Source organism: Leopardus geoffroyi, chromosome C3 (assembly GCF_018350155.1).
Source record: "Leopardus geoffroyi isolate Oge1 chromosome C3, O.geoffroyi_Oge1_pat1.0, whole genome shotgun sequence".
In the NCBI taxonomy this organism is placed as follows: Eukaryota; Metazoa; Chordata; class Mammalia; order Carnivora; family Felidae; genus Leopardus; species Leopardus geoffroyi.
The window spans coordinates 133,322,708-133,333,600 of NC_059338.1; the positions used below are offsets into that span (position 1 = coordinate 133,322,708).

The following is a 10,893-nucleotide window of genomic DNA, read 5'->3' on the forward strand; positions in this document are numbered from 1 at the left end:
TTTGCTAGTGCCCATAACTTAGTCAATGTGAAACAATTTAATTAGCACAACTTTGGGTAACCATGTGAATGCTCTACAGAAGCCAGAGTATGATAACTTCATCTATTAATCTTACCATTCTGTTTAATAGCAGTTAATTTTTTTCCTTAGATCTCTTTTAGCATGCATGTTTTTACCGATCATCAAAATAGTGTCATGTCATTTATACATTTTGCTTGCTCTGACATATGTTCGGTATTTTTAAGAGCGTCTTAGGTCAGCTTATCAGTTGCAGTGGATGAGAATCACTAGTCTGTTTCCCAAACCTGTTATTTCCCAGTAGGAAGTATGAGGTCATCTGTCTTCCTGACCCAGAAGGCACAAATTATCCAACTATAGAGAGAAGAGTTTTTGCTGTGTCTCCGGTATCTAATGTTTTTTTCTCCACCCAGATTTAGTCTGTGAAAAATACAGCTGATAGAGCTGAGGGTGATGGAGACAGTGGTCCAAATAATTCTGGAAAGTGTAGCTTCATTTACACTCTCCCCTCTGATTGTGCCTTAGGCCTGATGCTTGGAAGAGAGATGAGTCGTGGACTTAGGGTAGGACATAGGCTGGAGAGCAGGCAGTCCCTGGAGAAATGCTCCCAACCAGAGTGGTACACGGGGCCCCTAGCATTGAAGGAGCAAGCAGGCCAGCTGGCTTTGGCAAAAGGGGCCGCCCTCAGGGGCAGCACAACCTGGGGGAGGGCGTGGGGTTTAATTCACTATCTTGTGCTACCCTCCACTTCTCCAATGTTTCCTATCTGAGTTGAAGATACCTAACCTGCTTACTAAAACTCAGCCCCTGAGGTCATAAGCAAGGAAGACAGGGTCAGGATTGACCTTGAAGTTTAGACAGCTTGAGGAGGAAAGGGAGGGTCTGAGTGAGAAGGAAAAGAGGCGGGGAACAGGAACAATTGATTATAGGTTTCAATGGCGCGGAAGGATTGTTGGAATTGAGGTAGTAAAGAAATGAGGTGAAAGAGGAGTGAGGGTGGTGGCAGGGGGTGTAGAGGGGAGCAGGTTTAAGGTTTAAGTCTACCATGTAGCCACAGGAGGGAGTGGCTGACCTAGTGATGGGCAGTCTTTAAAGGGGAAGTGCAAGGTGGAAATATCAAGACCTATCATCCTTAGTGCAAGGATGCCTTCCAGGAAATGAGAGTGCTAAGTGCATCGCTGCTGTGGAGGGGATTCATTATTGCCTGGCCTCTAGGAGATGCATTTCTGATATCACTTACCTACTGTCAACATACGTTAAGGTACAAATAGGGATTTATTGACTGATATATTCTACATCTTTTAGAATTTTCCTAATGGACCAAATAGAACATAACCCACATACACCCTATCACTCACTCACCTAGAGCTGTAGACCACAGCAAGCATTACATTTGAACACCTTACCTACTTATGGCTGAGGCTGGGGGTAAACTAGCCCATGAAGACTTTTTTTACTGCCTATGAGCTAGGAATGGTTTGTACATTTTTTAATGGATGGGAAAACATCAAAAGAAGAAGAATATCTTGTAAGAAGTGAACATTAGAGGAGAGCCTGGATGGCTCAGTCAGTTAAGCTTCTGACTCTCATTTTCGGCCCAGGTCATGATCTCACGTTTTGTGGGTTCCAGCCCTGCATCCTGTTCCACACTGATAGTGCAGGGCCTGCTTGGGATTCTCTCCCTGTGCCCTTTCGGTACACACTCTCTCTCTCAAAATGAATCAATAAAATTAAAAAAAAAAAAAAAAAAAGAAGTGAACATGACACAAAATTCAAATTTTAGTGTCCCTAAATAAAGTTTTATTGGAACACAGCACGCCCATTTGTCAATGACTGTGGGTGGCTGCTCTCCCACTGCAAGGACAGTGGTGAGTAGTTGGGACACCGAGCACATATTCTGCAAAGGCTAGAGTATTTACTGTCTGGCCCTTTGCAGATAAAGTTTATTGACTCCTACCGTAAGCTTTAAAATAATCCTTAATTTATTTATTCCTTGAGGTACGCCTGGGTGGCTCGGTTCATTGAGCTTCCAACTTCAGCTCAGGTCATGATCTCGTGGTCCATGGGTTCGGGCCCCGCATCGGGCCCTGTGCTGACAGCTCAGAGCCTGGAGCCTGCTTTGGATTCTGTGTCTCTTGCTCTCTGCCCCTCCCCTACTCATGCTCTGTCCCCACCTCTCAAAAAACGAATAAACATTTAAAAAAATTTTTTTTAAATTTATTCTTTGACAAACAATTTGCTATATGTCAAAGGATCCTTATCAAAAAATAAGATGTTTGGGGCTCCTGGGTGGTTCAGTTGGTTAAGCATCTGATTTTTGATTTCAGCTCAGGTCATGATCTTATAGTTTGTGGGATTGAGCCCCAGGTGAGGCTTACATTGACAGTGTAGAGCTTGCTTAGGATTCTCTCTCTCCCTCTCTACCCCTCCCCCACTCATGCATGTAAGAGCATGGGCTCTCTTTCTCTCTTTCAAAAAAAATAAAGTTTAAAAAAATAATAATAATAACCAAGATGTTCATCACAGGAGAGACCATTGCACTACTAAGAAAAGAGATTGGCCATTGGGATTTGGGCTGAGGGAAGGACTGGGATGGCTGTGTGCTCCCTCTGCTCCTGCTATGGGACCAAAGTGTCCTGAACAGGATGGCCTGGGACAGATCTGGGGGAGATCAGACCCAATTTATACCTTTGTGCTACACATCATTAGCCAGTTACCTTGTTTCTTTGAGACTCGGCTTATTATCACATGAAGTGGGATACAATCATTACCTTACTGGGTTGATGACATGTGATAACCTTTACAAAAGACCCTGTGTGGATAGACCTTCAGTAAATGTTAGTTTCTTTTTTTCCCTCTTTAGCAAGAAGATCTTAAGAAAGAATGAAGTACAACTTACGTCACCAAGAGACCGCTTAACACACTGCAGTAATAAGAGAAAAAAATTATTTTCATCTTATAATCTTCACACTTCAGAGGATTCAATTAGAAACTATAAAGAAATCTCAGCCTTTACACGGAGTGAAGCAGAAGGAATTAAGGGACTATGGTAGTGAAAACACACTGTGCTGTAACATGAATATCCCAAATTCAGAGCCAGTTAATACATTAGAGTACAGCCAGATGACTGAATATTGTATAGCTATTAAAAGAAAAGTGAAAGAAAGATAGAAAGAAAGAAAGAAAGAAAGAAAGAAAGAAAGAAAAAGAAAGAAAGAAAAGCAGTGTTTTTAGTGACATGTGTAAAATGTAGATAGCATACTCTGAAAAAAGCAGAATATAAACTTTTTTTTTAAGCTTTAAAAAATTTATTTACTTTGAGAGAGAGAGAGAGAAAGCATGAGCAGGGAAGGGGCACAGGGAGGGGGAGAAAGAGAATCTGAGGTAGGATCCACGCTGTCAGTGCAGACCCTGACGCAGGGCTTGGATCCCACAGATTGTGAGATCATGAGCTGAGCTGAAATTGAGTCAGGTGCTTAACCAACTGAGGTGCCCAGGTGCCCGTAACATGTTGCATACAATACAAGCTCTACCGTATTTAAAAGAAAAAAAAAAACCCACAAAAAGAATAGTTAAGGGATAAAAGAGTACAAAGACTTAAAAAAGAAAAAGAAAACAAACAGCTTTACTGAGAAATAATTCACATGCCAGGACAGAAACTTTTAAGACAAAACAGGAGAATTTTAAAAGATTTTGACTTGCGGTGGGTGCTTCAGGCTACCCCACACTGAGTCTGGGGGTGCACATATTTAGTCTTTTAGAGAAACTTTGTGGGAAGCACCCACTTAGTTCAAGCTTTCAAATCCTTCATTTTGCAGCTGAGGAAACAGAGCCTGGGAGAAGTGAAGAGACCAGCCTAAAAAAGTGCAGTAAGCTAGTAGCAAAGAAGGAACTAGAGCTTTCGGCTACAAGTCCAATACTCTGAAACATGCCAATGGTTTACATCCTCTCTTGTTCTCATCCATATTCACAGATAGCTTTGATGTCACTGCAGTTATAATATAGACACATGTTTGGGGACCGCTAAGTCTTTACAACAGTTTTCCTCTGGTCAAGTCTCTCTATGTCAACTTTTATTCTTCTTTACGCCTTTCTCTTAGCCTGTATACCCAATACGTGTGCCGTATTTGCAAGCCTGCGGAATATTTTTGTAAAAAGCCCCAGAAACTCAAAGGGCCCTTTTATGAGCATTTGTTGGAATCTGTGACCTCAGTTTTAAATTTAAATTTTAAATTCTTTCCTCTTCAAAGTTTGCCTCTTTAGAAGGTACTTAGAATCTTTCCTTTTAATTTTTCAAGACAACAGTTCACTTTTACAAACGGGCCCTTCCCTCCCCAGCCTCCTGAAGGAAGAGCTGGGGTTCTGTCAAACTTCTCACCTCCCCTTCCCCCAATAAGTAATTTGAATAAAAACTTGAAACATTAAAAAAGGGAAAGACTTCTCCACCACAGGGCATTAAGGATCTTATTTTTCTCCTTCCCTTGCTCCTTTGAACGTGCCACTGGTTGGGTCTGTCTTTGGCACAGCTCTCACCCGTGCGTGCACTTTGGAATCACCTCTGGGGCCCCGAATTTATTTTGACTGAGATGAGGACGTGATTCTTATCTTCAGCCGAGGCTGACAACTTCTGCCTTGGATGAATACGTTAAAATGAATGCATTTTTCTGAGGATATTTTTGCTGTAAAGTAAGTCCAATTGGGAAATTAAAAGGTTTGGCCTCTGTAAAAGAAATCTCATTCGGTGTCCTTTGGAGCTGGGGGGAGTGTGTTTTGTGGACAAGACCAGGGAAATTGCACAACTGACTGTTCTCGTTTACTCAGTCAGTCACTCATTCATTCGTTAAAAACCTACACTATGCCAGACTCCAGAGATCTGCACATGCCCCCTGCTTTCAAGAAGCTTATAACCTAGTAATAGGAGAAAGAGTACTTCAGCAAATTTAGTGATATCCTGTCATAGAGGCATATACGGGCTTCCTCTGAATAAAGAGTATCTTAGAATCTAATTTCAGGCATAGTCATAGAATATATTCTTATCACGTTGTATCTAAATCAAGTTTTAAAATATAATAGAAATTATAGGAAAGTGGGATGTAGACAAATGCCACAGTTATATCAGCAGCAAAGGGGAAGTTTGAAACTGAGGTTAAATTTGAGGGTGCCTTGAAATAACAGAATTGGTTCAACATTGGTATAAAAGATAGAAAAAAGCTCATTTTGATAGATGATACTTAAGTTATTCAGAATTATAGGAAAAGATAGTTACAGAGTTAGATTAAAAGTAGAAATCAATAAAAATACAGGAGAGAGGGCCAATAGGACAGACCAAGAATAGAATAGAAACAATCTGTAGGGAAGGGGAAAAGAGCAAGAAAAACAAAGTAAAAGAGTATCTCATGAAGAAAGCATAATCATTCCAAAATAGAATTAAAGTATAGTTAAGAATATCACAGTGATATATTAAAGGGAAGGGAAAAATGACAAATTTTAAAGAAAACATATTATGCATAATAGCACAGTAGTTAAAAATAGATGCTATTACAAAAAAATCATTTACTATTTACTTAAAATATGCTACATAAAATGTACCATTTTAGTTCATTAAAAAAAAAAAAACACATTATTTTAAGAGTGAGCAGACTGAAAATAAAAACTTCTTAAAGGGGCGCCTGGCCAGCTCAGTTGGAAGAACTTGTGACTCTTGATCTCTGGGGGGCATTGTGAGTTCGAGCCCCACATGGGGTAAGGAGATTACTTAAATAAATAAAATTAAAAAAAAAAAAAACTTCATAAAGAATTGCAAAAATGTCCTTGCTTAAAATTTAACATATGAATAACCTAGTAAAATTCAAAAAAGAGCTAGCAGTGAAATCGAGCCAAATGCACTAGGAGAATTTGCTCAGCAAAGAATCCGGGTATCTTGTTCTGTATATTCTACAAAATTCTTAAAAAATCCTACAAATTTCTACTACAAAGAAATCCTGAAAATAGGCCCCGGGGCGGGGTGAGGGGGGGGGTGGATCTAAAACTTTTCAGCTTGACACCAATACCCCATTGCAGACACTGATAGAAAGTAAGCTGAATATAACACTCAATTTGGTACTACAGATATATTATACCAGATTGCTGAGAGTATGCGTATAACCAATAGTAATTTATGAGTAAGACTTTTTTTTTTTTTTTGCATTTAGAGCAAGTTTATTAAAAACTGCTATATTGCTAATAAAGTACTAGATTTTCGGTTACAAAAGAAAGTTGAGTTAGTAACTAGTTGTAACTGTTGTAACAGTTGTAACAGTTAGTAACTGTTGTAACTACGCTTCAGTGCTAGTGTATTCTCTTAGAATGTAAAGAGACCCCGCTCTGTAGCAAAGTAGTCCATGATGGTAGTTTTGGCAGAAGCACTGCATGTAGGGGAGTCGCATTCATATCCAGAGTGTCTAGTCCATTAAGAACAAATGCTGCCCCTTCCATGATGGAAATGGTCTAATGTGATCAACTTGGCACCAGGTATCTAACTGGAGAATGGTGTCATAGAAGGGACTCAGTGTTGGTCTCTGCTGCTGGCCAGTTGGGCACTCAGTGGGGGCCAGAGCCCAGGTTTGTCTTGGAAAATGAAAGTCTATGTTGCCATCATGGCCACACTGTTCATGAACCCACTGTGTGATGACAAAAGTCACTGGGGTAGGAGGTGGAGTGGTAGCCACAGAATGGGTCATCCTATCCACTATTGTGGTATTCCACAAAGCATTGCTTCTTATTTATTTATTTATTTATTTATTTATTTATTTATTTATTCATTTATTCATTTATTCATCTATTCATTTATTCATTTATTTATTTGAGAGAGACAGAAAGAGAGTGAAAGAGAGCATGCAAGTGGGGGTGAGGGGCAGAAGGAGAGAAAGAAAATCTTAAGCAGGCTCCACACTCAGCATGGATCCCCATGAGGGGCTCAATCCCATGACTCGAGCCAAAATCAAGAGTCAGACACTCAACCAACTGAGCCACCCAGGCGCCCCCACAGAACATTGCTTCTGATGGAGGAACTCACTTCATGACAAATGAAGTGGGGCAGTGGGTCCATGCTCATAAAATTTTCTGGTCTTACCGTATTTCCCACAATCCTGAAGCAGTTGGCTGCATAGAGTAGTGTAATGGCCGCTTGAAGACTGCCTTACAGAACCAGCGAGTTGGCGGTATCTTGCAGGGTTGGGGCAAGGTTCTCCAGGAGGCTGTATTTACTCTAAATTGGCATCCAATATACGGTGCTGTTTCTGCAACAGTCAGGATTTATGGGTCCAAGAGTCAAGAGATGAAAACTGGAGTGGCACCATTTAATACTACCCCAGTGATCCACTAGTAAAATTTTTGCTTCCAGTCCCTGTGACCTTATGTTCTGCTGGTCTAGAGGTCTTAGTTCCAAAGGGAGGAATGCTTCCATCAGAAGACACAGCAGTGATTACATGGACTGGAATTTAAGACTGCCGCCGGGCCACTTTGGGTTTCTTATGCCTCTGAACTAACAGGCAAAGAAGGGAGTTACTGTCCTGGCTAACTGATTGATCCCAATTACCAAGGGCAAATTGGGTGGCTTACCACATAATGGAGGTAAGGAAGAGTATGTCTGATATTCAGGAAGTGCCTTAGCACTATACCCTGGATTAAAGTCAATGGAAAACTGCAACAATCTAATTCTGGCAGATCTGTTCGTGGCCCAGATTCTTCATGAATGAAGGTTTGGGACATCCTACTGGGTAAGGAATCATAACCAGCCAAGGTGCTTGCTGAAGAATATGGAATGGGTAGCAGGAGAAGGCAGTTGTAAATAACAGTTATGACCATGTGACCAGTTACAGAATGAAGACCATATTTGTTATATTTCTTCTTTATTTTGTTATGAATATGCTTGTGTGTGTGTACATATGTATGTATGCATGTATGTATCTATCTGCATATTTGTTTTCCTCCCTCTCTTATTCCTTTATCCTATGAGATATATACGACTTTATATCAGAGTATTTAAGGGGACACCTGGGTGGCTCAGTCAGTTAAGCACCCGACTCTTGATTTTGGCTTAGGTCGTGATCTCATGGTTGTGGGATCAAGCCCAGCATCAAGCTCTTTGCTGGCAGCACAGAGCCAGGAGCCCATCATCCCCTGTTCGTGCGTGTTCTCTCTCTCTCAAAATAAATCGAAAAAAAAAAAAAAAAAAAAAGAATTAACTTTACATTATAGTATTTAAGTTACCAGATATTTAAGTTACCAGAAAATCATGAACATGACCCAAGGACTTTGAACCTCTTCTAGGAAGGAGTTGGTATGCTTTCAGTTGTACACAGAATCGTCATATTATGTTAAGTATGACTTTTTTTACTGTCTTTATTAGGAAATTAAGTATGGTTTAAGGAGATGTGTATGAAAGTCAAGTTGACAAGCAGTAGACTGTGATGGTTAATTTTATGTGTCAACTTGTCTCGGCTGAGATGCTCAGTTGTGTGACCAAACACCAGTTTAGATGTTGCTGTGAAAGTTTTTCCTTTTTTTTAATTTAACATTTAAATCAGTGACCTTTAATAAAGCAGATTACCCTCCATAATGTGGATGCTCCACATCCAAACAGCTGAAGGCATTTAAAGACTGAGCTTTCCCAGGAAGGAAGGAATTCTGTCTCTAGACTGCCTTCAGACTTATGACCGCTACATCAACTCCTGCTTGAATTTCCAGCCTGCTGGCCCCCGCTGCAAATTTTGGGTTTCCCACCTCCCATAATCACATGAGCCAATTCCTTCAAATAAATCCCCCTCACCTCTCTCTTTCTCTATCTCAATCTTTATCTCTCTGTCTCTCTTTGTTTCTGTTTCTCTCTCTGTCTCTCTTCTTTCTATATATAGATATATAGACATTTCCTTTTTAGGGATTGCAATCATAGGTAACACCATAAAGACAAAAATATGTTGCAGAAATCTATGATGATGGGATTTAAAATGTAACCTAATTATTATAGAATGAAGCCTCTGTTGCATTTGGTAAAATGTTGTCCTTTGTTACAATGCTACCATAAACTGACACTGAGTCCTTGCAGTTAAGATGATATATCAAAATTACTTATTGATATAATAAACTTTGGTCTCGAAGTTATAATTTGCAAAAAGTTACGGAGGTAGTGGTATGATGGCACTTGACTCCTAACTAGTGCTCTGCAAAGTCAGGGCCATGTGCGTGGTTAGAGTGCTGGCCTTCTGGTTCTGATCACCCAACACTTCTACCCGATATTGCTTCATTATAATAAGGAAATATTTTAACCTTGATGGCTGGAACAAATTCCCCTAATTTATGTTCTGCAACCCCTTTGTTCACTGATTTCACTGAATTTTGTAAAACATAAATATTTATCATATTCTAATGGTTTTCTTCGCCACATTTAATCATTCATTCAACAAATACTTAAGTGCCTAGTATTTACATCCTCTGTAAAACCTATTAAGATAGGGGTTTTGCCTGTTTTGTTCAGTGCTGGGTCTCCAATGCTGAGGATAATGGCCTTGCACAGAATAGCAACCCAATGAATTCGTGTTGAATTAATAAATGGAAAGAGGCCTATCCAACAGCACTGGTAATAATTTGTGCATTATCTCTCTTATACTTCATGTCCAAAGTTGGTTAACACATGTGTCTTAGTTGTGAATATAGCAAGTTCCTAAATAACTATTAGCTGTGGCCAAAAGGCTCTTTAAGAAAACGTTTTCGTGAAAGGCTTGAAGTCTTAGATGAAAAGTACAGGCAATCTTCATGGACTTCTTTCAGAAGTTTCCCCTTTTATTGACTGATGGTGAAGCGGAATATATTTTTCTACAGAAACAAAGTTTTACAAGGGTTTTAGGTTCTCAGAGCTGCCTTCCTAAAACCTGTGACATCCCGCAGTGGTCATAGAACCTGCAGTGGTCATAGAACATAACCATCATGTGTGTGTTTCTGTGGGAGATTAGAACTGAGTCTGCTGCACCTGCATAAGAGCCCTGTTAAGCACGTCCAGATTAACATGGCCAATCTCTGGAAATGTGGGTACTCAAACTCACCTGTAGCTTGGTATTTTATTTTCAGGGTGGCAGCAGGGACTCAGAGCAAGGGAAACAATCAACTCTAAAGAGGAGTAGGACTCGGGCATGGAGGAATGGTGATATTGTAAATGAAACCATTATTAAGAGAGGGAAAGAAACAGCTGAGTAGCCCGTCATAGGAAGGGGGGAGGGGAAACAGGAGTGGGGAACACTCCAGGCAGAGGCAGAAAGAGAAGGAAGTTCCAGTCTAACAAGAACCTTACCCATCTCAGGTGGCTGGCTGGCCACGTATAAATCAAGGACTGAATTTACTAGAAAGAACGCATTGATTGAGAGTATTAGAAAGTCATAGTTTATTTTAAAACTTAGTCTAAAAGAAAAGCAAGATCTAAATATTAGCTTTTGTTATTTTGTAACAAAAGCATGTGCTTAAGTAAAATATTTATCATAGAAGGAATTTTTAATGTTTTATTTATTGTTGAGACAGAGCATGAGTGGGGGAGGAGCAGAGAGAGAGGGAGACACAGAATCTGAAGCAGGTTCCAGGCTATGAGCTGTCGGCACAGAGCCCAATATGGGGCAGGAACTCACGAACTGCGAGATCATGACCTAAGTTGAAGTTGGACGCCCAACAAACTGAGCCACCCAGGTGCCCCCAAAATTGTTCTTACTAAATACTGAATATACACAAAATACTATTTTAACGTGTGTGACAGATATTAAGAACAAAAGATATTCACATACCTACCACTCAGTTGAAAACTTAGATATTCATCATCTAACAGGGCTTAGGATGGGAGAAGAGAACAATTGC

At 40.1% G+C, this 10,893-nt stretch overlaps 1 long non-coding RNA gene across 1 annotated transcript; it reads left to right on the top strand.

Moving 5' to 3' along the window:
• The first annotated feature begins 6,402 nt into the window (after positions 1–6,402).
• Positions 6,403–9,634, top strand: LOC123584951. Its single transcript, XR_006705796.1, has 2 exons — positions 6,403–6,528; positions 9,533–9,634. It is a non-coding gene; the product is annotated as an uncharacterized LOC123584951 (long non-coding RNA).
• Positions 9,635–10,893: the final 1,259 nt, after the last annotated feature.